This window comes from Lissotriton helveticus, chromosome 5_1 (assembly GCF_964261635.1).
Source record: "Lissotriton helveticus chromosome 5_1, aLisHel1.1, whole genome shotgun sequence".
Classification (NCBI taxonomy): Eukaryota; Metazoa; Chordata; class Amphibia; order Caudata; family Salamandridae; genus Lissotriton; species Lissotriton helveticus.
In genome coordinates, this window is record NC_136065.1 from 1,359,098,897 (window position 1) to 1,359,126,110 (window position 27,214).

The 27,214-nt window shown below is 42.9% G+C and overlaps 1 protein-coding gene across 1 annotated transcript in view; it reads right to left on the reverse strand.

Moving 5' to 3' along the window:
- Nucleotides 1-27,214, reverse strand: part of GRM4 (glutamate metabotropic receptor 4) — a 1,152,011-nt gene that overhangs the window by 594,857 nt on the left and 529,940 nt on the right. The window lies entirely within an intron of this gene.

A 27,214-nucleotide genomic window follows, 5' to 3' on the forward strand; every position in this document is an offset into this window, starting at 1 on the left:
CCAACTTACAAATGAATACCACTGTGTGAGTAAGAGGTGGATCATTAAGAGGGCGGGACCTCATGCCAAGAGCTACCTAAGAGGCACTGTACCCCTCACCAAGCCACTGCCACACTTCCCTCCCACCCGACTCTCGCAGAAAAATAAAAACAAAGTGTCAATGAGTCTGCCACCAATGTCCTGGGGTGTTTTCACATCTCCTAATGGACTTCGGCTGCTTACAGCCCCCAGAAACGAGCTTAAAACCTGTGTAAGCGTGGTTTTCAGCCACTGTGTGATTTTTGCTCCTCACCTGGTTACCATGTGAAGGGAGCCGGCATTGTGTGACACAAGGTGCCACTGTGTGAGTTGGAAGGTATGTAGAGGTTCTTGAAAAGAGCTGTAGACTGATTGTTGAAATAGTAGAAAGCTGCATAAGGTGAGGACTACTGTAGGAGGAGAGGTTAATTTAGGGATGCTGGTTGCATTTCTTTATGGCACCACTTGTCATCCCTGGCAAGTAATTTGTAACGAAAAGAGGAAATAACTGAGCTTGGGAAGGCCAGGGTCTGCCAAATCATCCTAAGTGGGTCTTACCTGTTCTCGTTCCACCATGGATACTCTCAGACTGCACCCGACCAGCACTAATGTGGGGTGCCGTTGAGCATGGCAGAGGCAGTTTCAATTCCACCCGTCTAATGGGACCACAGCGCTAGGGTTTGCACAGCTGCAATCAAGGCATGGCACAAGGTGGAACCACTGGGTGTGCTGGCAATGGAAAGACTAAAGCCTCAACGTCTTGTTGGGAAGAACATTGCAGAAAAAAAGTTATGGTGTTGAAATTCTGGTGGATTTCATCTTTATGAAATATGTAGGAAGATGGGCTATCTGGTATTTTTTCATTATTGTCATGCTCTATAAACCTAAATAATACTGATTAGAGAAAAGCTACGTATACGCTGCTGACGGGCGTGGCCTGCTGACACCTTTGATTCTCCATGCGGTTAGATTTGTGAATGCTTCTGATACCGTTCTTAAAATTATACAAGATTGCAGGAACGGGTTCTGCAGAGGTTGTAAGGTAGCATCCTGGGGCTATGCATCTAACAGAAAGGTCAGACATGCCAGCTCACATGGTGCCACTGCGCGTCACACCATATAGGCTCCCTCGGCCCAGTCTCCCGGTGAAGAGTCTCTAGAACATTCTAGCACACACATTTGAGGTGGAAATACCTGCAGAGAGCGGGTTTCCAGTTTGTGTTTAAGAGCACTGTACTTTTGAAATCTAGGATAGATTTCAATAGCGGTCGCTCGTATTAAGAGGTGGTGGGGGTTGGAATACAAACAAAAAAACAGACTAAAATATAAATAATTACACTTACCTGCTCTGACCGCTGCCACCTTCCTCCCCATCCTCGCCGCCAGGACGTCCAGGAACTGCTGCCTACTGCACAGGCTCCCAGCTCCCAATCCCAGTGCTGCTCACATGCTGGGAATACTATGGTCTGAGTGTCTCGTTTCGGTGCTCAGGTGCCTTCTTTACCTAGCTGTACAACACAGCTAGGTGGAGAAAGGCTAAGTGCGCATGATAGTTTGTCCGGCCCCAGAGGACCAGCCAAACCATCATGCGCACTTGGCAGTGCCCACCAGTCCCTCCTTCTCCCTGGTGCTGCAGCGTCAGTATGGAAGGCCACGCCCTTCCTCGACTCAAAGCCTGCAGGGCTAAAAATTAAATGATATTATAAATGTTTTCTTATCATTTTATTTTTATAGATTGGCTCTGCTGGCTTTCAGCCTGGGGGGCGATGCTCCGCCGCCATAACGGTGGAGCCGCCCCTGATAGATTTCACAACCACCACAGGTCACGCACGACAGGTGCTTCAGTAACTTTTTGTGTTTGGGTCAACGGAAAAGAGTAAGCCCCCCTCTCTGGCCCTCATCACTCCCAGTCCCTTCAGAAAAGCTCAGGCTGTCGGCACCTGAAAGACCCACCACATTTCCAGGCCACACTTCTTCTGAACCCTTTCCCCTCCCTCAGTGAAAAATTAATCCAAGGGGCATATTATCCAGGACGGCGTTAAAATTATCGCCAGTTTAGCGGCAGAAAACTGCCCCTAAAGCAGCGATAGTGGGCTTGATAATATGCCCTGGAGAATTCCCATAGAAGCCCATGTTCACACCAGAACCTGGGCTTCTATGGGAATTCTCCAGGGCATATTATCAAGCCCAATATTGCTGCTTTAGCGGCAGTTTTCTGCTGCTAAACCGGCGATAATTTTTAACGCCGTTCTTGATAATATGCCCCCAAGTTCACACATAATGACAGGTGGAGCTGAATAACACTGAAATCAGCCCAAACTGAGCACAAATACTAACAGAAGGGTGGAACTCAAGCACCCTCCAATCAGACCAAAAACGGAAGCTCTCTACTGACCTATGATCTTAAAGAAAAAGAAAAATCAGTTTTCAGTGCCCCATTGTGACAACGGTATGTATGAAAGGGTTGACCCAGACAAAGTCACAGGGACCTGGGTGATTAAACGTTAAAGATAGAGGGGTCCCAGACTGGGAGAAGAGGTAGATTCATAGAAAGTTATAGTCTAAAATAATCAATCTACAGGCATTAAATTTCAACAGGTAAGTTGTTTTAATTCACAACATACCGAAAAACCTACAATTGGTTTATGCATTACAAATCCAAACAGTCAAAAGTTGTTGTAACACAGTTGTGCCCACGCGCGCAAAGGGGAAAGGGGGGGGGGAAGGTGCTGGTGTTGGGAAGGAATTCGGTGAACAGTGCAAGGAATTTTTTTAAAATCAAAAATCACATAGAATTGCATTTCATTCTATAAATATATACACATTATTTCACGTGGCTCCCCCTTAAGGGGCCACAGTAAGCTGCTCTGGCAAGTCAGAAAATGTTAAAGGAAACCAGTCTTCTATAATAGCTGAATTAATCCTGCTTGTGGACAGAAGCTGGTGTCGTGGTAGGTATGGTCTACGTTTCGACCCTTGCGAGAGAAGGGAAAGTTCCCCTTACGAAACGGGTCTTCATCAGGACGAGGTTTGGGGTGGGCAAGGTTCCTTAAATAGGCTGCAGGGACCAGACCTCAAAGTGGTAGGACAACAGCTTATGTCCACAAGCAGGATTAATTCAGCTATTATAGAAGACTGGTTTCCTCTAACATTTTCTGACTTGCCAGAGCAGCTTACTGTGGCCCCTTAAGGGGGAGCAACGTGAAATAATGTGTATATATTTATAGAATGAAATGCAATTTTTGATTAAAAAAAAATTCCCTGCACTGTTCACCGAATTCCTTCACAACACCAGCACCTCCCCCCCCCTTTCCCCTTTGCGCGCGTGGGCACAATTGTGTTACAACAACTTTTGACTGTTTGGATTTGTAATGCATAAACCAATTGTAGGATTTTGGGTATGTTGTGAATTAAAACAACTTACCTGTTGAAATTTAATGCCTGTAGATTGATTATTTTAGACTATAACTTTCTATGAATCTACCGTTGTGACAGCTGCCGATTCTGCCTAATAGTCTTACAATATTGCCATTATAAATCGAAATGAGAATAAATCCATTATAACTCATCACTATAAATTCATAGAATATTTACAGCATTTCTGGAGCGCAGTAAACGTGATGTGCACCAGTGCTAACTGATACCATGGAAAGATGTTCAGGGCTCATCTATCTTTTATAGCAATCAATCAATATCTTGTCTTCCACTTATTTATTCACAACAATATTGGTGCCGGGATGCTCAAAAATACAATGTAATTGAACACAATTGTTGTCAAATATATATAAATTATTATTTCTATCTACTCTTTATAAAAATAAATAAAATCAACTATTTGTAAAGTCCACAAAGTCACCTACGCGAAAGCACATTCATCTTTACAAACCATATCAGAAAAAAAAACAAATATTAAACATATAAACTCTAGTAGGAAGTATAGTGATTTCACAGGGAAAGTTTTTTAATTCAAACTATTTTATTCCATTTTATCATGCAATTTATTGCATCTTGTGATGCAATAAATTGGAAAGCAGCATGCAAGAAACGATAATAGAAGAGTATTAAATATTATATAATAAAACGTTTTTTGTGTACAGTTTGTGCTGAGGCTTGCAAAAGCTTGTAGGATGCTCTACAGAGCGCATCTCTCTCTTATGTTCCCAAGATTGTTCTTGCCTTGAAGGACTGCCCGTTTGCCTGACTTTCTGGAGCAGCCGGACCTGAGCATGCGCAGCTCTGGTGTCAGAGCAGCGTGGATAGGTGGATGCCAGGGAATAGAAGGAGAGGCAACAACAGCAGCCAGAGAGCGCGAGGCGGACTCTGCACCGGGGTCCTTCCACGCCAGGCTTGAGCTTTCAGGCTCTGCATTATTCACAATGCCATCTCTTCGAGAAGGGAAATGTGCTGAGAAGGATTCCGAGCTTCCTCTACCAGAAGCCATTACACACAACACTTGTTATCCAGGTCAGGGGATGCAGCAGCAGGAGCCGTGTACGGCGACAGTCGACCTCTGTCCCTGAAGCTTCAGCTTAATATGAGCCTCTGGTTTCCGGTGCTCAGCACCTGCACTTAATCATCAACACCAGTGCTTTTCATGAGCACCAGTTAAGGACACTTTTATTTTACGGGGAGATTAAGTGACTTGCCCAGAATCACAGGATGTTGAGAGGATGCCGAGACTCGAATATAGTTCCCCAGCTAAGAAGGTCTGCATCTCTGGATATTACGCCACATCCTGCCCCCACATAGCAGTTGGTTCTCTTTTAGGCGGCGCTAACAGGAGGAATGGGCTGGGGCAAGCTGCTTCCTGATGAGAGCCCGACAATATTTTTTTTTTTTACAGACTAACCCCTTCCTTAAGCTGATAACCAAGGACCTTTTCTGAAGAGAATGGGAAGCACAGGGGTGGGCTAGCCTCACAAAGCTCTAACACCTATCCTCCTGAGTTCTCACCTTCTGCCACAGCATACCCATGCCAAGTCTGAATCAGCGCTTCCCACCATGCTGCAGTCCCACCCTTTCCTTACAGCATGGCCCGGTGTCTGCTAACCCACTGTTGATGCCTTATGGTCACCTAAAACCTGGCCAGCAACCTGGAATCAACCCTCATCATGCCATATTCCTGCCAATGTTATTCACTTGTTTTTCTCCTGTTTGGCTCTTTTCTCTGTCTGTCCTCCTGTGTGTATCCTACCTTTGATCGTTCCCTTCCAGCTACTTTCCCACTTTTCTCTCGTCCGCTTTCCTCTTTCCCGATTCAGTTTTCCCTTTATCCTGCTTTTATCATGCTTCCTCACCCAAATTCTTCACTATGGTTTACCTGCCTGTTCAGGCTGTTCTAATTCTCTTGCCTGAGGAAAAAAGAAGGACTGAACATGAGGGAAGGGGTGGAGAGTCCAAGGTCACTGTCCGGGAATAAATGCAAAGCACGACAGAGGGTGGGACAAGAGACTGTCAGCACAGAAAAACTGAAAAAAACAGTAGGCAGGTGGGAAAGGGAGTGCAAAGATAGTTAGCATCAGGACCAGCATGGACATCATTCAGGGTTATAGCTACGACCCCTGGTGTGCCCCTTGTGACTTCTGCCACTGTCTTTGCGACCCCTGGCCTCAGGGAGGCAAAGTCAGCGCCTAGAACATGAGGGGGCTCCTCATTCCTTATTGTCTGCCTGTTTTTATTATACTAATAGTGAATAATATTCTATTCCAACTTCCTCATCAATAGTCTGTCTGTTCCTCAACCACCAAGGAAATATCTTAGAGCCAAGACGACGATCATGCAGATGCAGTAATTAAAAGCGAGTACCCCCTGCAGCAGAGTGAACTGTCATACAACAGAGCCAGAAGTCCTTTCTTGCAACACAAACCATTGCCACCTGCAAACTCAATGATATCTATTGTAACTTTGTTGAATCTCTAAGCCGGACCATTTCCTTCAGGAGAGAAAACAGAAATGCACAATTCCCAAATGCTTAAGATAATCCTCTGTGCCACCACTAATGAACTGAGGACCATTTTCTGAAATAAAACTTTCTGGAAGACTTTTCCTTTTAAAGGGATCATCAAGAAATTCAAGGACTGCATCAGTATCAACCTTTCTTACTTTTCTGACACTGGCCACTTAGAGAAATAATCTACTAGAGCAATTACAAAAGCTTCTTTTTGTGGGAAAACGGAAAATGGGCCTATGAAGCCCCCACGGAACATCAGGGACTTCCTCTGGTTTAGGCTCAACTCTACAAGGCTTAATTGTTTTATTACTTTTCAAACAAACAACACAACTTCCAACTCGGTTATCTATTTTTTCATCAATTCTTGGCCACAAAAAGATTTTTCTTGCTCGTCTCTTGCTAGAGACATCCCTGAATGCCCCTAATGATATTGTTCAAAAATAACCTTCCTCAAGCTCAAAGGAAGTACAGTTTTATCCCCACGAGACACAATGTAATGTTCATAGCTCATCTCATCCTGAATTATTCTTCCATTTCTCTTCTGTCACACATGTTGTAGATTCCTTATCTCTTCTTACATCCTGAATGGTAAAAGCTACTTCATTCTCCTTCTCAATAGATATAATATATCCTGAACACTTTTACAGCAATCTTGGCAAGAAATCAGCATGCACATTGCGTGCCCTTGGCACATGCGCAACCACAAAATGAATTTAAAAAAAATTGCAGCTAGTCTAGCTAATTTAGAAGTTACATTTTTACCAGCATCTGGAGATAGGATATTGACTAAAAGTTTATGATCAGTTCTAAGAGTGAGTCTCATTCTCCATGCAAATATTCTGTAATGCACAGGCAAGCATCTCCTTCTGAAAAACTGAGTATTTCCTTTCATGTTCTCTTAGCGTTCTGGAACCATAGGTAACTTCTTTCTGCATTAATGCAGCATCAATGTCCAAATTGCTACTATCTACACACATTATACAATCTTTCCTCTATCTGAAATAGTTTCAAACAAGGTTCATTAACCAATTCTTAACTTCTCAAAATTGCTGTTTTTCTGATTTCCGCAAACAAATTTGACATTCTTTCACCAAAAATCTAAAGATTCAACTTTGTGAGCACAGTTCTGTAAAATCTTTTTGTAGAATTCAGTGAGACCTAGAAAGGAAGCCAACTGTACTTCTAATTCTTTTGATGGAGCTTCCAAAAAAGCCATTGTATAATTATTCTCGGGTTTTATACCCTTAGCTGATATGCACTGTTGAAGATATTCCACATTTCGGCAAGTGAACTGCCATTTATCGACTCTAAAGGTTAAACCTTTGAGTTGTAAAATCTCGAAACATATCTTCTCTTGTCATGTTCCAAACTATTTTGTCCAAAAAATGTAAACATCATCTTGCAAAGCTACTGCTCCAGATACACCACCTAAAGCAGTAGTTCATAACCTGTGGTTCGAGGACCCATGAGAGTCCACGAGGCCTGCTCAGGGGTCTGTGAATGTTTAACAAAATAACATACTATAAAAGTTGTTATTATTCAAGTTATCATGGAAATTGCTTAGGCCGGGCCTCCAATAATGACTCTGTGGGGGTCCCCAGATTCCAGTAGTGTGGGTCCTCCGAAGTTAAAAGATTGAGAACTACTAAGCTACATTTTCATTCAATAATCTCGAGAATACCATGGCAAGACTTACTAGTACAAAAGGTGTACAAATGAACTTTAAAAGTGTGTTCCTTCATGCAATACCACTTAAAGGTTCGCGCTAGCTAAATCCAGAGTGGTGAACGGTGAAGCCCCTGATAATGTTGAGTCCAATTGATGTATGTTGGGAAGAGATGCTGGGAAGAGGTTCTTGACTCATCCAATTTGAATGATTTTCACTGTGAAAATCAATGCATTAAGGAAGTCCTTCATATGACTTAAAGGAAATAACCACCAGGCCTTGTGCCAGCTCCCCCTGACGCCACTGGTTGACCCTGCCTGGTACCAGACTGCCATACACCACTGCATGCAGGGTTGCCGGCGTCCAACCCTTCAAGCAGGTGCTCTACCCGCTTGCTTGCAACTGTTTCTGCCCCCTCGTTTTACTGTCAAATTGGTCGTGAGAACACCCACTCTGCCCTGTAACTGTTTTGTCATCTATTTCACATGCAGTATTATTTCCCTGAATTAACCCTTGTACTTCTGTTGTGTTTTGTTCTGCTTGTCAATTTCACTCACATTATTACTTTTGCCCATGTTTTAATCCTTGCACTTTTCATTCCCTTTGGTCAGTTAGCCTCTCCTGTTAGTATAAGTTAGCCCACCTGACCCCCTTGTGCCACTCCTTTCCTGCCGTTTTTGCCGTTCTGCCATCAGCCCACCTCCTGCCACCCAGTGCCCTCCCTCCCCCAGCAGATACTTGATGGAGGCTGGAGCGCGGCTGCGCAGTGAACGGGAGCAGTAGGCACACTGCCAGTGAGCTGAAGTCACTCCAAAAGCAAGCTAGCCTGTGGCCATGGGGCCTAGACCGTGCCCAGTGCCAGGAACACTGGATCTCCCACCATCCGCTGGTACTCCACCACCGAGCTGCAAGGCCTGGCCCCCGGAAGTTATGACAACTGCTGCTGCACCTCTTCATGGCCCACGGAAGGGCCTTTTGAATGCCACCAGAACACCCGCTGTTCCTGCACAGCCGACCCCGAGGAACAGCGCCAGTGCTTACTGCTAAACATCCAATCCCGCTGCAAACATGCCACAGAGACCATAACCAGCCTGACGTGATATTCATCACAGAGACCTGGCCCACCCCCCCAATCAACTCCTGACATCGCAACCGCAGTTCCATCTGGCTATAAGATGAGACATAGAGACCACCCCAACAAGCAAGGGGGAGGCATTTCCATCATCCACAAGGACAGTCTCCAATGTACCATCTCCAAAAATGACATCTCACCACTCATGGGACACCTGAACGTCCAAATCCAAACAAATGCGAAGAGAACCATCAGAGGAATCCTCACCTACAGAACACCTGGCCCACATGCCGGCTTCTGTAATGCCATCTCCGATTTCATCTCCCCCCTGGACATTGACTCCAGACACTACATCTATCTCGAAGACCTCACCTCGACGAGCCCAACGATACCAACTCCACCAACCTCCTGGACAGCATGAGCAACATCAGACTCACGCAGCAGGTCACCAGACCCACACACGATGATGGACACAGTTTGGATCCCATCTTCACAGCCAGAAACAGAATCAAATTCTCCCATGCGACTGAGACAACCTGGACTGACCACAGATTTGTCCACTTCACTATCACAGAGCCACCAAAACTCACTGCCAAACCCCCCCATCCCCTCACATAGCAGATGGAGCAAAATCACTGAGACCCGAAGGGCCACTGACCTCAATAGCCCCAGCCTGGCAACCTCGAGCAAGCCATCCAAAACTTCTCCAACTGGATCCTCAACTACGTTGACACAGTCACCCCTATGAGAAAGGCCATGACGAGCAGATCCATCAAGCACACCAGCTGGTTCACACCTCAATTTCGACCCCCTCAAGCGAGAATGCAAGTAATTAGAGAGACAATGGAGCTCCAACAAGAGCCCCACAGGCCTCACCACCTTCAAACCGGCGCTCAGCAAATACTAGAACCGCCTCAGGAAGGCAAAGCCAGACACCATAACCAACCACATCAAGGCAAGTGCCAACCACCCCAAAGAACTCTTCAGCACCAATCAGAGAGTTCTCATGCCCTTCCACCACAGAGAACATGATACAACCTTCTCAGGTTCTCTGTGACACTCAGGCAAACTATTTCCATGACAAAATATCAGACATCTATAGCAACTTCGACCTACAACCAACCAAGTTTGACCACCTCCTGATGCCATCCACTGCCTCCTGCTCACCAACTGGAAACAGCTCACCCCGCAGGCCACCACAGCCATCATGAACTCTGTCCATTTCTGAGCACTGACTGACCCTTGGCCTCACCCCATCATCAACCTTAGAGGGAAGGAAATCAGCAGTGCCCTTACAATCAACCTCAACTCATCCATCACCACGGCCACCGTCCCCGACACATGGAAGCATCAGAGGTCAAATCATTCCTGAAGAAACCCTCCACTGACCCCGGCGAGCTCAAGAATTACATCTTGCTGATCCCCTGCCCCTTTAATGTCCTAGAGAAAGCCATTAATCGACAGCTCACCAAACATTTGGAAGAAAACAACCTGCTCAAGGAGTTCATCATCATGTGAAACTCAACACCATCTATTTTAATATAAGAAGACGCTAACTTTCCTTGAATTCTCCTCTCAATGACATTGAGCACCAATAACAACTGGGAATTCAAATCCTCTTAATTTCCTTTTCCATCCCTCATGCCCATATTGACCTTTCTAAAAGTGCCCACTCTACATACCAAGGCAAAATATGTCCTCATCTGCATTTACTAGAAAGCTTATTTGCTGCTGGGTATCCCTTAAATTTTCCTATACGGTTATTACTACCTCATCTACAACTAAGTTAATTTCTGTGTTTCTAACTTCTTTCTTCTTCCCTTTCTTCCCATCCATTTTTTTAACAACTAAATTTACATTAGTAGTTTTAATTCTAATTTCTTACACAAATTCTCAGAATTCTCTGTCTTTGATCCAATTCATAGAAGTACGATAATCATTTCCATGTCATTGTGCAGGAATGTAGAGGTTATAATTGCTTCTGATTCATGTCTTAATATGCCAAGAAATGACCACCTCAACACTTCCAGGTAATAAAGGGCCTGAATTAGAGTTTGACAGATGGGATACTCTGTCAAAATGTGAGGGATGCCCAGTCCACCATATTACTAGTGAAATTAGCTATAATCAGGGCCACTGGAATCGTGCGAAATTGCAGCTGTGGTGTTTTCCCCATAATTATAGATTTTCCACATTTACCACATAATCCATCATCTGTTTAATAATCTGCAGATTGTAACAATGAAAAAAGTTGCCTCTAGCTCAAACGAATCAAAATTTGCCAAAACTATGACAAGAGGTGTTGCTACCGCGTGGAAAGCTCTTTGCTAAAGTTGAATGGCCCCCTTTCTGATGCTACTTGAGTATTTGACTGTTAAATTGGTACTAAAGAGGTGAAACCTTTCCCCAGACAGTGTCAACTAATATAAACAAAACAAAATAAAGAAGTAATACTTTCACAAAATGTGCAGCATTACACCTCATAATTTGCCTTTTTTTGCTGCATAATTTGGTCAACTATGCCACCTAATTTGGTCCTTCCCTGCAGCATAATTTCGATGGCCCTGTCTAAAATGCACTTGTAATATAGCAGAAGTGACACCTACCACGTTAGTGATGGTGCATCTCATCTGCAAACATTAAACTAGGTCCTAAACCATGTAACAGTAAATAATGTTTGTAGCAATACAAGGATTGGCAATTCCTGTGCTACCTTTTACGGTTCACTCGATTTTGATAGCTCTTACTGAAAATGCACCAGGTTTCCTTTTCAGAGCTTTTGAGCAATACCTTGCAGTAAAAGAGCTGACTATTAATGCAAGTAAGCCTACAGAATTTATTGCTGAGTTCACCAGAAATCTTCAGCCATCTCTTTCGAGGGGGAAGCATCTCCTTGAGCCAGCAGAACATGTGGCCTGCCTGCCAGAGAGATTTCAGCATGCAAATGCTCCAAGGCCCATCCTGGAGCAGTCTTTGGCCCTAAACATCTGCAGTCATTGAATGGACAATTTTGTGGATCTCACTTGTAAAAAAGGAATTGACATAATATGAACGGAAAGCAATACAAGTGGTACTGGTGCTCTGGGATTTTTTGTCCTGTTTTAAGTCGGGAAATATGCATCTGTATTTTATTTTTCAAAGAACAATCATACCATCCTCAATTTCTCACATCGGATTTATCTAATCAATAGAACAAACAACATGAATTTTTGGATAAAAAAAACCAAATCAACCTATTGGGGATATTGACGCAATGGAGAAAATAGCACATTCTTTTAGGGGAAAAAAATAAAACTACCTAATATGTAATTTAAAAAAAAAAATGTATCGTATCCCCATAAATTATCAATAATACACTGTGGAGCATCTAACTCTATACATATCACAGGGCATTGTATCCTCATGCAAAAGTCCTGCATAACTGCAGAAACTGACACCTTTAGGCTTTACTTGGCCTTGCATGTCGCACGGAACACAAGTGATAAACAGACCAAGTTTGTTTGTAGCTAGATTCCTGGTGTCCCTGTGTCACTGTTACCTCTGACTGAAAACTAAGAACACCATTTCAGCACTTGAGTCACAAGGTAGCAACAGCAGAGCAGCCCAAGGCTTTCACATGAAGGTGAGTGGCTTGGAAACTCAGAAATCAGTCAAACATGTAATAGTACTCAATAAATCACTGTCCAGTTAGTTCATTTAAAAACAGAAAGGAACTTCAATCTACATAACGCTAGATACTAAAACTGAATCAAATGCTCTGCTGTCTCTACCTTGTGAGTCCAGCACCTTCTTCTGAATGCCCTTATTGCTCCAAACTTGGCTGATCTTAGTGTTACATCATTCCTGTACAAGTGTGGTCCCTTTCTCTGCATAGCACACTTTCAAAATCCTTTTCTCAGGGAGTTTAGACTCTTCCCTCAAGATGCAGATTGTCTGTTAAAGTTAAGCAGAAGCCCATTGTACAGCAACTTAATCACCAGACAACTGAGCTTTTGACTCCACAATTTAGGGTTCTTCTTTGGGGATACAGTCCAGCTATGCCCTTTCTCCTTCAGAAAGCGTGTCCTTTCTCTAGGAAGCGTAAGGGTCTCCAACTAGTAGTTTGTGAGCTACTGTAGCTCGCCTGCTACCTCTGAGTAGCTCACCTGCATGCAGCCCAGCTTATTAAATTAGAAAGATTTTGCTTGGTTGAATTAATATACATGTAAAAACATTGAGATTATACAACACTAACAATATTAGCAGCTCTCAGTGTGTTTCATTGAACATAAGTATCTCTCATTACAGAAAAGGTTGGAGACCTAGTATAGCTCTTGTTGTTGACCCTGGTAAGGAAGCCAGCAATTAGAGATTCCATCTCTGGTGCTCAGGCAATTGCGAACCATGGTGGTTAGATAATGTCATTGGTACATGAGCGCATTGCATTACTTACTAGGGGTTTCTGTCCCAACCGTATGCTAAATTTGTAGACCAACATTGTCTATTCCACATTCTATGCATCCCTACCAGACTAGTCAAGCAACAGCCTTTGTCCTCTTGTTTCAGTGGGAACAAGGGGTAGAGCCCTCCCTCCCTGTCAGGAAGAACTAAACCAAAGGTGCAAAAGAGGGAGGGACTTCCCGTCTCAGCTACCCCTCAACCTAATGGTGTTAACATTACTGGGAATAGAATGAAGCAAGAAGGGGGAAGGACTGTTCCTATAGTCCAAAGTGAGCCCAGTCTCCTATCTTTTCACCCTCTAGTGTATAAGCCACTTCAGAGGACCTCAGAGATGCTTTAGAGGAGCTCTCCAGTTCATATTGCTGTCTGGCAGGTTCACTCCAATCTCCCTTTTAGGTACTACTCACACACTTGAAAGACTAATGGATTTCTGCCTCTACACTGTAAATGACTAAAGATACTGCCCGTGTTCACTATATTTCACACATGCAACATGCACAGTCTACATGCACTCTCCATATATCTCCCCTTCAGCCTACCTAGAGCTCATATATTAGCTGTGCACAATTAGGTTGGCCTTATTTTAAAAGGCTGGCAATACAGGTTGCAGCTCATAATCCAAATTAAATAGAGTTTGCGCATATTGAGATTCCGTTAGGGATACTAGCCGCACAGCAGAGATCTAAATACAATTGTTTAGAAAGCAAAAAACAGAATTTTCATTCTGTAGAACCCATTTTCCTAACAGTGGCAGTTCAAGTCATCCGTCTGGAGTTAAGGTTCTATTGTTTGAGGAGTGTATGGTGTTACAACTCCTGCCTTTACCATATATGCCTTTTCCATGCAGCCTTTGCCACACATCATAAGTATAGTTGAGGTAAATAAAACCCTTATAACTATATATAATTTTAATTGAATATTACATTTAATTTGTTATGGGGCAACCCCCAAACTTCTAATGTTTTAAAAAATGTACTTCTGATCTTCCTTTAACACTATCCACCTCTAAACCCTACAATTTCCCATACTTCCCTTTATCACTGCCCAATCCTATAACCCTAAAATTATTTTAACTCCTTTAGCCACAACACAGCCCTAAACCCTAAATTTACCCTCACCTCCCTTTACCATTATCCACCCTAAACCTTAAAATTAGCTTTCCCTCTTTTACCACTACCCACTCTAAACCCTAAATATACCCTTGCTGTCCTTTAAAACAGCCCACCCCTAAACCATAAAATTACCCTAACCTCTCTTTATCACTATCTGCAACTAAACCTTAAAATAAATGTACCTCCCTTTACCACTGCCCATTCCTAGATCCTAAATATACTCTTACCTCCCTTTACCACAGCCCCCAACTCCTAAAATATACACTGTCACTTGTAATACATATAATCTGTGTGTACACTTATTTTAAATATACTTACCATGTATTGGTAGAGGCATCTGTGTGGAGTAATCTCTCAAATTTACAAGTAATATTGTGGTTGTAACCTGTGGTAGCAAACTCTCTAATAGAACTGGAGACTAGTGAAGCTTCTTGTATGTATGTTTGTAAGTTGTATTTCTGTAGTGCAAATTTAGTCAAAAGGCATTGGAACACTGTACTTTTTCTTGTGCACACATTACCTATCAGCTGCAAGCTCTTATGCCAAAAAAACAAAGGTACTGAGATGTGGGATAATTGTTTTTCGCCAATGGGGGTGATAAATGAACAGTTCGAGTTATCTATTGTGGAGATTCATTTCTGGTTCAATATAGATTGCATTAGATAAAAAAATGTGGATCCTTCGGTGACGCAGGACAGAGCCCATATACTACTTCGGAAAGTTCTTTCCAAAGAAGAAGTATGTGGAAGTTCCACTTGGGAATAATCACCTTTAGTTCATGAGTCACTCAAAAAAAATGAAGATGGAAGATGCTCTATGTGTGTGATTTGTAATAGGGAACACTCCATCTTTAATTCTGTTCGGATTTGCCCTTTTTTTAAAAACATTTAGGAGAGACAACTTTTTCCAGACCACTGTCCCTGAACTCTCGGGCCTTTTAACATCTACATTGGCTTTCTATGGTCTCTTGGATGGATTTGCAAATTTTAATTTTACTTTAAATGTAAAACAATTCGTTATTTTGCTGCTATGGAACACACATATGTGTTGATACCAATTAATGTTGAGTAGTCTTGCTTGGAATAGGCTTTGTATCTGAAACAAAACTATTTTATTGTAGTTGTGTGAAATCTTACATAAATGATTGTCTTTGTTTTGTACTTTACAAAGGAGTGCAGAATACTGATTTATGCAAACACTGTTAAGAAGCTACTTCAAACATCAAATCAAAAAATCTGTAAATGGTCGAAGTGCCTTAAAACGTTCAGAGCACAGATTAAACCACCTAGCGATTCTGACCACACTCTAAGCAACAATCAGAAAACAACCCCGACCACCCCCCAAGCACCATGGAAACAATGGATGTCCTATGAAGTGAACTTGAACCTGCTATCTCGATCCATCTTCTGGTGTTTTCTGATACTTTTGTGCTTGATGTTCTGGTATACTATCTCCTCGTGACGTAGGACCATTGAAATACAGGAAACCTTCCGAAATCCCAGATCACTGCTATTAATGCCCTTGCATCGGTGGTCTTGTGATCATTCTATTGCAGTGTACTCTTTCTTCATGGGTCTATAGGAGAAAAATGCGGTGCTCCACCAGAGTTGAGAAACTGTTTTCATTCTTACCAATGTTTTTACAAGCCACTGTATTCGGAGATGTGAAGTTTGATTCCTTTTATTTATGAAACATCACCACAACACCCAGGATATACTGCGTTTTTATATGTAAATCCAGGGCTCACAGCATGGTGCTCCAGTCACATGGAGCCTACAGTATCACAGTGGGCATTGGGACTTTGGAATGTTGAGAGCTGCATTGAAGACAATGGAGAGCCTCTGGACTAGTAATAGACAAGGCCTGACTAACCATCCCATGCATCGGGTATTTCCCTGGAAGAACGGAACGGCGGAGGGGGGCACTTTTGTTACTGGGGGCGGTTTTGTATAGTGCAGCAGTTTTAAAAGGACTGCAGGGTTCCTTGTGTATCCAACAGTTTTCAGGTAACAATGAAAGTGCCAAGATAACTCTTGTGATTATTGTACCTGCTGGAGAGAGATCGGAGTTTTGTCTAGTGCCATTTTGACTCATCTAAGGTAGCGTAGAGGGTTAATATGCCTGCTGCAAAGAACGTGTATTATGCAGAACACAGGACAGTATTTTATGTGTATAACTCAGTGAGTTACTGCTTTTGTCACAGAGCACCTTTTGCTACTGTGCCGTTAATAAATTGCATTCGTAATCTAGGTTAGAAAATTATGTTTTCCCCAGTCATTCATAATCCTAACTTTGCTAAAAAAAGAGTTTGCTTAGGTAGAAATAAATTCTTATCAGTCAAGTCAACCCTAACCACTGAGTTATGTTCTGAACCCTGAGTGTGTGCTTCCTCAGAATGCCTCCCAGTATGGATGACATGAATCCTACACCTTGGCGTCCTCTTGTCTTATGTAACATTTTCTGTACACTGATTTAAGCAAGTATGAATCATTGTCTCTTTATGTGTGTGTGATGTAAAATGCTCCGATACCCTACACTGGTATGTGAGGTGCTATCAAGCAAATGAAATACATGTGAGAGAGGAGCTATGGAGAGATGAGAGGCACTGTTTTAGGGTGAGAGTGAGGGGGTCATTGAAGAGCCCCAATAAAGATTGTTGTATCATGGTGCTATGAAATTCATCAGCTACTATGTTTTAAAAACTAAAATAATTGAATATGTAATGAAAAGTTTGTTGTAGCATGTTCAATTTTTGGCAATTGTTCTTAAATTTTCTTGGAGCGACAACCTCTCAACACCCCTTCTAGTGGTCAGGCTCGCTTGCTATGAACCATGAGGGGGCTGGTCTGACAACATTTGCCAGGGCTGCTTTGGGTTTCCAGTGCGACCCTGGTGAAAGCTTGTATTTCTCTTCATCTCCAGCATGCCAGTATTTTTCTCTCTACATAACATAACTTAAAAAACACAGCCTAACATAACGTTAAATACTCTACCATAACATAACAAATCATGACATTATGTAACATAAGTGTATCTTGATTAGAGCAGTCTCAAATTGAGCCAGATAGTGGCGTTAGCGTCAGCTAGGTCAGTTGCGGCATAGTACTGTGGCTTTAAGACTGGCTATATTAAAGACATTTTCCCTCAGTTCCTCCATTCCTAAATAAAGCACTGGGTGAATGAAATCATGGAGACAGTAATGCCCTGGGAAGCTGTGATGTATGACCTACTTACCAGGCACCTATGGGGGATATCCCAATTAGGGAATAAGGCAGCTATTTCTTTACTTTACTTTCATATATAGGCTCTGGGAATCCAGCCCTGCTTATTTTAAACGTGTGTGGAACATTTACACAATCTTGTCTACATAATCTGCTGCTATCTAGGAGTTTCGTTTATTTTATTTCAATTATGCCATAGGATACCTGTATATGTTGGCATCCAGCGGCGGCTCCTCCGCTATGGCAGAGGAACGTCGGCCCTCCAAAAATGGCAGGAAAGAAAAAAAAATTACCCTAGTTTTATTTCTACTTTCCTGCCGAGCCATGGGGGCGGACCTGTGGGGTGACGGCACTGAGGAGAGCGGTAGTGCACTCTCTTCACTGCGCATGATGGTTTGGCCAGCTATCTGAGGCCAGCCAAACCATCATGCACAGTGAACCTCTCTCCAATCCCAGTTTTGTTGCTGGGATTGGAGGGAGCAGGCTATGACTCCCAGTCTGTTTTAGAGTGCTAATTGAGGGCACTCAGGCCAACCCTGAAGCTGCTCTCATGTGAGAGGAGCTTTAGGATTGGCCGCAGGGTAGGCTGGGAGCCTCTGCCTGAAGAAGAGAAGCAGAGGAGCACGATGAAAGTACGTTTTTTTAAAATTATTATTATTTTGTATTACCCCCCCCCCTCTTCACGACCCCTATGTCCCCTCAAGGCCACGTGCAGCAAACACGGTCAGCTACTGATGCATCAGTTTGCAAATGTAAATACCTCTTCTGCAATCAAGCTGGCCAGACCCGTTATTCCTTATAATCCTCTCTGTTTCTTGTCTTTAGTAGAATTTAGTTTGGTTTGGCATATGACTTACTCTGTCCAGCCCTTCTAGCCTTCGAGAGGTGCTTTTAGGTTCTGAAACGTCCGTGCTTTTCTAAAGATTAGCTTATCTCAGACTTGGACTTTACACTCCTCATCTCAGGATGGACACAGTTTTGAAATAAAGACTGATTTCCAAAAGCTTTATCAGGCTAGAAGAAAGAAGCACTATCGGCTCCCCCCTCTTAATAGCATTGTATCCAGGAAAATAGGTCTCATTATTATCCCTTATCTGCCAGTTGGCTCTGAGCCAGAGCGAATGGCCGGATAACAAGCATTATTGCCCAACTACACATTCAATAAGGATACATTATTAGGGATTTGCATATAGCACTTACTAAATGTTGCACAGGCGTCTTTTTCCTACATTTCTTTTCACATAAATCAAATATTTAAAATCCAATACAAGCAGAAGCTCAAAGTGCACCAGGAATGCGACGGACACATAATATGCGTTATTATAGCATTAGCTCACAGTTCAGAGGGGAATGAAGCAACAGAACAGAAAGCTGCCTCGAGAAACAGGCAGCAAAAGATGCAAGAGTAAGACAGAGTCACGCACTATTCTAAATATTAATAATTCTGTGTGTTCATTGTTGGTCATGAATCCCCAGTTCCCACTGTTTCTAGCTTGGCATCATTGTAGACAGCATCTCTGCCTTCTGCAAGTGGCTACACAGGGCGCTGGGCCTTCCCTCCTGTTCCACAGGCACAGGCAGCACTCGGCTCCTCTGGCTAGCTGGTGCTATTCAGCTGCCTTACTTTTTGCTCCTCCTTCCCTTCCAAATGGGCTACCCATTTCTTTTATAATTGCCACCTTATTACAATTATAATGTGTATTCCTATCAAGAACTCCTCCTCCATCACACTCAAGGTGGGACTGACCTGGAAGGCAGTCTGGCAATGCCTGAAGGGTGGTCAGACAGGGTAATGTGTGGGCGCTTTCTGGGCTGTTTGTGGGCCTGGTATAGTGTCTGGTGGGCTATTTTTTGTGTACATCTGATTTCCACCACGACCACCCTTTCAATAAAGAGCGCAGGCCTCCCCCAGCAGGGTATGAAGCAGTATTTATATTTATGCATATTTATGTTCAATTGCTATGCCGAGACATGGGTCCTGTGGGCCCTATATACTAAGGCTCGAAGATATAGTTTCAGCCTAGTCTGGGTTGCTGGGTTTCTGTTCAGACAGAACCTTGCTTGGCAGTTATTGTGCCTATTAGCGGCACCAGGATTAATGTGCACAGGGCTATCTCCTCTCTGGCAGGGCCCAGAGAGCAAACACACGCTCGTGCACACTGTTGAGAGCTGCCTGGGCCTTGTGTTTCCTTCCAGCCCCCACCTAACATGACACACTTGCAAGGCTGCAGTGGGGGCTAGTGAGGCAGACAGTTCTGCCAAGTATCACGCACTAACGCATTTCAGTGCGGTGCTCCGCATCACCGCACTGAAATGCATTGTCACGCATAATGCATAGTTTCAGATGTACATTTACTGATGGCAGTAAACGTGTGTGGCAGCTGGCTGCAGGCACTGCCTGTGGTCTGCCTGCGCCGGCGCGCTGCTTCCGTGGTCTTCTTTGATCCCAACTAAGGGCCTGCCAGTCCCAGGCTCTGCCTCTTTGCTACAATGTATCACCCGAAGCCGTGCTGCAGCGCGGCATGTGCCTTACGTCATATCCGTTCCCAAGTTAGCGATCCGAGAGCAGGGAGTTAATTCTGGAAGGCTCCCGCAATAATTATGGGGCAGCGCAGTTGCTTATTGCATGTGATGGCCCGGCCACACTCTGCTGTAGGCCATCATAATCAAGGCCGCCGCAGCAGTTACAATTTCGGAGCCGGCAGAGAGAATTAGTGCAGTGGGTTAAGGACAACCATGACCAACCGTGTTTGTTTACAACGCCGGCTGCCAGGTCAGGGGTCTTTAGGCACACAAGGTGAGGACGTCGCCTCCTTCTGCAGTGTTGTTTGTGAGTCTGGGAAGCTGATTAGGTGATTGGAGCACATCACGGCAGCGCTACTTGCACCTGATGGGTGCTGTAAATTTTAAATGGAAACCATCACCCCACAGTGAATTGTCGAGGGAGTGACGCTGCCGCAGCCAGGACGACTGAGGAGGCGGCCAGCCCACCACCACGGTAAACCCATTGCCATGGCTCCGGCCTCGCAAGTTAGACAGTAAGTGCTACAGCCAGCCGCGCATGTGTGTGTTCATTTGGTAATGTAACGATGGCCGCCGCCACATTGGTTTATGATTGCACTCTCTTCAGTGCACTTTGAGTATAATCTGAACTACTTTGTAAATTTACTGCCAATTTCGTTTTAATATGGTAGGTGGCGATGAACAGTAGTTAAGAAGCATACCTTTGCTTTTCTGAATGATTTTCATGACTGTGGAACCACAGGGTAATGCCCGCGCTTTATAAAAAATGCACAAATAGGGAAATACTTCTGCGTTGCATTCTGTCCTGTACGGAAGCCTGCAAATACAGTGACAGATCTGTTTGTGAAATAACAGAGGCCTTTTTTTCATGCCCTGCCAGGGGACTCCTCCGCCCACACTGGCACTGGCTGCCCCAGTCCCTTTTGGCAGCCTTACTTCGGAAGAACTTAGGGGCATATTACCAAGGGGGGCGATAGACAATTATCGCCGATTTAGCGGCCGTTTTCGGCCGCTAAGCGGCGATAGTTCTATCGCCCCATTAGCAAGCTGTCACTAACTGATGTTAGCGACAGCTTTTAGGCGATAGCGAGTGGTTTGGGGCCCGCTTTGCATGTCAGCGATGTTTATCGCTAATGACATGCAAAGTGGGCGTACCCAACCCGTTAGCGACTGAAAGCAGTCGATAACGTCGCTATCGCCTATTAACAAGGCAGGCGTAGGGTTGGAAATATTCGCGCTAAGCGCAAATATCTCCAAAAACTAACGCCTGCTCAGACCAGTTCTTAGCCATGTTATCAAATGGGAGGTGGATAACATGGCTAAGAACATTTTGTCGCTAATGTGTGAATATCGCTGTATTCTCAGAGATATTCACGCTATCGCCGGAAAATGTATCGCTTTGGAGATAAACCTTGCTAATAGCAAGTTATCTCAGCGATAATCTCCAGTGATGCTTAGCGATAAAAAATTTGTTGCTAAGCCTAGTTAGCGATAAATATCGCTAATCGTTGTTAATGTTCCCCTTAGTGTGTGGGGTGCACTGCCACACAGCTATCTGTCCGTCAGAAGAACTGCACATGAACGGCTCGGTGGTAGCTCATGGATGAGCGGTGACCCTGACTCGGCCTGCTGACCCTCTCTAACCCCCTCTTCTGTCACTTCTCCTACCCCAGCCCTCAGTACACTAACCAAGCCATTAGCCCCTCTTCCCTCCTGACATCGGCCCACCCGATATACTCAGCCCCCTCAGTATCCCAGAATGTATATGCAATGCAGTGGATAATAATAATTTCCCAATTTGCATAATGTGCTAAAGAGGGAACTCCGTGCCTACAATGATCTTATGAAAACTATAAATATGTAAACACGTTTCTATGCCAGTTTGTGAGCTACAGTTCATCTTGGATTCTTGAGGTGTACTTCCATCTTCTTCTATGTTGCTGCTAGCTTTCCAGTTTCATGTTTCTCCCCAGTTGTGGAGAAGTACCTGCCGCAAACATACTTGTAAATGTAGTGGTGCAGGAGAGAGCGCTTGGTGGCCTCAGTTTTTGATGCTTTGAAGCAGTTTTAAGATCGTATTAGAGTTCTTTCGTTCCTCAAATGGGTGTAATTTCTGTAATTTATGTTTCACTTGTCTTCACTGCTTGATTTTTGTTAGCGAGAAAGTGTCACTCATAGTTCTTGAATGTCACTCATAATTAAAGTGAAATTATGAAAATGTCATCACACAAATGCAATCTGAAACCTTGGCAGCTATGGGCAGACCATTAGCCGAGCAGCAGGCCAGGACCGCTCCTCAGCAGGACGGACGCCATCTTACCTCCGGCACTCGCGACCTGTGCCTGGTGGGCCTTCTCGTGTGAGATATGGCCTAACACCACATAGGCTATTAGGGCTACAGTGCGCACAACTTTGGTGAAAAAATTCAGAACAATTCTGTGTTATTTAGAACATTTGACCAATGTTAAACCATGTTATAACATTTATTTCTTAATCATCTCAAATCATAAACATCAGCATATTCACTTTTTGAGTTTTAAACACTTTTACAAAAGTCATCTGACCCACAACCCAATGCATTTCGGGACCTCTTGGTCCCTTCGTCAGGGGTTCCAGTAGTCACTGTAAAAATAACAAGGATGCAAGATCAAAAACGATGCCCAATCGCAAACAATAATTACAAGCTTCATAATACTTAACATTTAAGTGTATCGTTCACATAAATGTTGTTCATGTCCACACTACATGCATTTCTACTCTTGTAATCTAAACCACAATCTGTGTATACAGACAACGTGAAAGAGCTCATGCTAAAAAATACCCAACCACCAAACAGATACCAACGCGTGAATAAACATACCTCGTGAATATTTGGAGAGATGTTTCTGAAAAAAACTCCAAAATATCACTTCACTGAACCCAAACAACAGGAGAGTAAAAAACGATCACCAATGTTATTTAGACACACTGCTCACCTTTTTAACCAATATTAGCACTTAATCAAAACAGCCAATTCCGTGGTCAGATGCGGACTCTAAAGAAATACGACAACGCAAATTAGTACCATGACCCTTAACCTAACTGTTCTCAGTCCATGTGATCACCGCCGATGGCTTACCTCTATTGAAATCTAAAATCCCAAATGAAGTCCGTATATTTCACCCTCGATGCCTGCAACAAACGTAAAGGTAACATGAATACCTTTATGATATATCCCGCTAATTATATTAACCACAGAACGATCTCCTCGCGTACCTCTGTGTGCGCCGAGTGCCTTCCCAATTCATCCGCCTCGCTGTTTGATGCACTGCCGTGTCATCAACACAGCTTATACCAAGCTCTTCCGGTCAAGTTGCTAGACATCGCCGACAGACTATACTAAACTACAAAAGAAGTAATGAAACTACAAAAACGTCCGTTTATACTCGTCAACTTCTGGCTATCTCAGCTTTGATGTTTATTCATCAATAAAAACGGCATGTCGGGCGGAAAATCAAAACTTGTAAATGAAGGTCAAGTGCTCACTAACCACTAGTGTCTCTCGCATCAACAACAACTTTATCCATGAGAAAGTGAAAAACATGAAAAAAATACTAAACACCCAACAAAAACGTGACTTGACAAAAAACAGTGACATGTCAAAAAATAAAAATAAAAAGATGTGATGTCATCAAATAACTGATATAATTGAAAAATAAAAAATAAATACACTAAATACTTCCCTGCCTGCTATTTACACCTAAACATAAAACAACAAATAAGTGACCTGCCTGCTATTTACAACTCTTGCTTCCACGTACTATATACATCAATTTACAAATCTTTAAATTTAGATTACTATATGTAATGTGATCATATGAGAAGTCGGATTCCTTAAAGCCATCTGAGGCTGTACACCTGCCCTACTTATTAAAGAAAACAACTAAATTCAAATTTGTCATTAAGCCCCCCTGGGGTCAAAGTTTGGAGTTTCTTAATCCAGAAAGCCTCTCTCTGGAGGAGTGCCTGATCATTGTCTCTACCTGCATACCGGACTACTACTTCAATGATTTGACATTTCATCTGCGCAATGGTGTGGCGCTGTTCAATCCAATGTACTGCCAATGGAGACGTGCGATTTAGATTACGTATCCTACTTTTGTGCTCTGATATACGTGTTTTGAATTTCCTTGTTGTTTTGCCAACATACAAAAGCCCGCATGGACATTTAATGGAGTAGACTACGAAATCAGTGTTGCAATCCGACGTATGGTATAATGGAATTTTTTCACCAGTTCTAAGATGTAGTAGTGTGTTTCCCAGTATCATGTTATTGCAGTTGTTGCAATTGTTGCAATTCCAACATTTCATAGTGCCCCGAAATGAGCCACTTTTCGGTTTTTCTTTCACTGGTTTTGTTAACAGTTCTTTTAGATTTTGGGCTCTTGAGTATGCGCATAATGGTTTTTCGCTGAACAGATTTCCAAAATCTGGTTCAACTTCCAACAATTCCCATCTATGCAATAAAATCTTTTTGATGTCTCTCGAGGCCGATGAATACTTTGACACGAAAATCATCCGGTTCGTGCTGGTTTTTTGTTTTTTGGTCAGTAGTGAGCTTCTTGTCATGTTGTTGACTTTGATCAGTTGACTATCAAGCATAGATTCTGGATATCCTCTTTGCATGTATCTTGCTTTTTGTTGCATTAGGGATGCTGCACAGTCTATTTCATTCGAAGAGATCCGTTTAATCCTCATGAATTGGGATGTGGGTAAATTATCAATTAAATTTTTTGGGTGAAAGCTGGTATATAACAATGCATTGTTTCTATCCGTTGGTTTCTTGAACAGCTTAGTTTCTAAGGTATGCTCCTTCAATTTTACCACAACATCCAAAAATGATATTTCATCATGATGAATCGTGGAGGTGAATTGTATCCTCGGATCTATTTGGTTGAGACGAGTAATGTTACTCCTGAGTGAATCTTCAGATAGACGCCAAATTAGAAAGATGTCGTCGATATAACGTCGAAAAAACACAAGGCCTTCTTGCCAGTGTGTGTCCAACAGTATATGGTCGTGTTCATATTTCGCCATGAAGGTATTAGCGTACATGGGTGCCCCTGGAAAACCCATAGAGGTCCCGTTCATCTGATTGTAAAAGACGTCTTGCCACTCAAAATAACTGTTCATAAGACAGAACTCAAGAAGCTGTAACACAAAACATTTCTGGCTATCTGATCCTTCTTCCTGAAGGAGTGCCCATTCAACCGCTTCCAAGCCTGACTGATGTGGAATAGATGTATATAATGCCACGACGTCTATCGTGCATAAAATCCAATGTTCTTGAGTTTTAGGAATCGCTGTTACACTCCTCAAAAAGTCAGAGGTGTCCTCAATGTAAGTGGACCATTTCCGCACAAAAGGCTGCAGAAAATGATCAATATATCTCCCTGGATTTTCAAAAATTGACCCACAGCCAGATACAATGGGTCGGAATGGCGGATCCTGAAGATTTTTGTGAACCTTAGGTAGGAAATAAATCCTAGGGCGTCTTGGGTGAATTTGCTGTAGGTATTTCCTAGTTTTCTCATCGATCCATTCAAGTTGTACTGCTTGCTCAAGAATCTTATCAAGCATTTGAACAATTTCACTGGTGGGGTCTTGACCCAACTGAAGGTACGTATTTTCGTCCATGACGTGTTCAGTCCCTTTCTTCATGTAGAAGTCACTATCCATCATGACAAGTCCCCCTCCTTTGTCAGCCTTCTGGAAAGTAATAGTTTTGTCCTGAGATAATTTTTGAAGTGTGCCATATTCTGCACGAGTCATATTTCTCAATTGTCTCTTGTACTTCAATTTTTGCAAATCAGTCTTTACCAGAGTTTCAAAATTATCAAGTGTCTTGTGAGACACTGGAGCTTGAAATTTGCTTTTTGGTTTGAAAATACTTGTGTCTTGTGGTGCAACATTTGGGCAAACATTAGTGAAGAAGTGGCGCAATCTCAACAGTCTCATGAATTTAAAAAACGAAACTTCAGTCTCCAAATCTGTGGTGTGGTATGTACTCACAAAAGAAGTGCCCTTATTTAGTACTCTCTCCTCAAGTGAAGTTAACTTTTTGATGGAAATATTTATTATGAGAGTTTCACTTGGCTCCTCAATCCAGTCTTTTTTTCTATTTCTTTTTCTTTTCCCCCGTCTTGTCTTTTGTCCGAGTGTTTTGATGTGGAGGGATCCGGTGGTTTGGTCAAATCCAGGCCTTCCTCTAAAAAAGCCACTGTGGGAATACTTTCAGAAGATGCACCATCTTTATTGGAAGAACCCTCTCTTTGTCTTTGGTTACTTGGTTTTTGTTTCAAGTGAGAGCTGGCCGATGGCCTTGATGTATCGATGTCTTGATCTGAAACTCCACTTTCTTCAGACGATTGGGTTTGTGATTGAGGTTTCCTTTGGGTGTATCTTCGCTGAGCATATACCTCGGCCCATGTGTAAGCTTCATTCAGCTTATAATCGATAGTATCTCTTTTGAATTTCCTCAATTTCGTTTCCTGGAGTTCTTTTCCATATTTATCCAGCTTAATTTCCATTTCTGCCAAAAAAGCTTCCCATGGCTCCTCGTCCATCCTTGCTGCCAAATCCTCTTTGATGTGATCAATCTCTTCCTCAAGATCTTTGATGGTGGTAGATAATTCTTCAATTAGTAATAAAATCAGATCTAATGAGCATTTATTTAAAATGCTATACCACTTTTCCATGAATTTACTGTTGCTGTGTAATCGAAATAACATGGGCCTGATGGCCAGTCTCAGGCCTCGCGGAATCCTTTTTACTCTGTGATATTGAATTAAAGTTGAAGCGTGTAATCTTTGATTCAATTCGCGCCTTGTCAGATATTCAAGTTGACGTAACTGTTGCGTCACAGTTCCACTTTGAGCATCGAATTTTTTTGCCTCCTTGATTAAATTGTAAATTTTATCTGCTTCCTCCGGTGTATATGATTTCGTTGGAGCTCTGTTTTCTGTGATTGAAGAGATACTTTCGAACGACATTTTGAACTTGGTGCTGACAATCAATTTTTATTAGCAGAAAGTCATATAAATGAATGTGGATGATTGTCGCACACTCTCCTTACGTTTTAAACTCTGTTTGAACGATATGTGTGCAGCACTGCATTAACACCTGCTAAGTATTAATACACTGTGAGATATGGCCTAACACCACATAGGCTAT